This window comes from Microtus ochrogaster, assembly GCF_000317375.1.
Source record: "Microtus ochrogaster isolate Prairie Vole_2 chromosome 14 unlocalized genomic scaffold, MicOch1.0 chr14_random_3, whole genome shotgun sequence".
NCBI lineage: Eukaryota > Metazoa > Chordata > Mammalia > Rodentia > Cricetidae > Microtus > Microtus ochrogaster.
This window is the reverse complement of record NW_004949098.1, coordinates 1,102,393-1,103,315: the sequence shown is the minus strand read 5'-3', so window position 1 is coordinate 1,103,315 and position 923 is coordinate 1,102,393.

Sequence of the window (923 nt, the reverse complement as noted above, 5' to 3'; positions counted from 1 at the left end):
ATCTGTAGGAGCAGTGGAGGAGGACCACCCATGCATCTGTGCCCAGCTGTTGGCTGCTGGCTCTCAGTAGATGCCTGCCCACTACCCTCATCCCAAAGCAGACTGTATACTAGTTTTCTAAATTGCTATAAAACTCTGAGAATCAGCTAGGCACGGTGCTGCACACCTTAAATGTCAGCAAAGAGGCAGAGACAGGCAGAGCTCTGTGGATCTGAGGTCACCCTGGTGAATGAACTCACTATGTGGTGAGTTCCAGGCTAGCCAGGGCCACCCAATGAGAATCTGTCTCAAATAAACAAACAAGGAGAATCAGATGCTGGATAAGTACAATCCTTTCAAAAAGCCTCACACAGGAGTGGGAAAGCAGCACTATCAGAAAAGCGCTCACAATACAAGTGGAGAAACCTGAGTTCAAGCCCAAAAACCCACATGCAAAAAGCCAGCACAACGCCTGTAATTCCAGAGCTGGGGAGGCAGAGACAGGAGGATGGCTGTGGCTCGCTGGCCCACCAGCCTAGTCTACTTGGCCAGTCCTGGGCCAATAAGAAAAGCAAGCCCTTGCGGAATGACCCCCAAGGCCTCCACATGTGCACTCCTGCATGTACTTATGCTTGCACACACACACAGTGTTTGCTGAAGAACCCTTGCTAAATTCTCCTAGGACTGATCTACTGAGACACTCCAGGCTCTGCTGGGCCATGAGTGCATATGGCTATCAGAACTCACTGGCTCTTACTGCATACCGGCACCAATTTTCTCTCACCTGCTGATATGGTTGCTTTCTTGGTCCTGTCCCCAGTGTCACCCCAGTGGAGGGCTGCTTCCTACCTTGTGTCCAAGGCGCTCTCTCTCTCTCTCTCCCTCTCTCTCTCTCTCTCTCTCTCTCTCTCTCTCTCTCTCTCTCTCTCTCTCTCTCTCTCCTG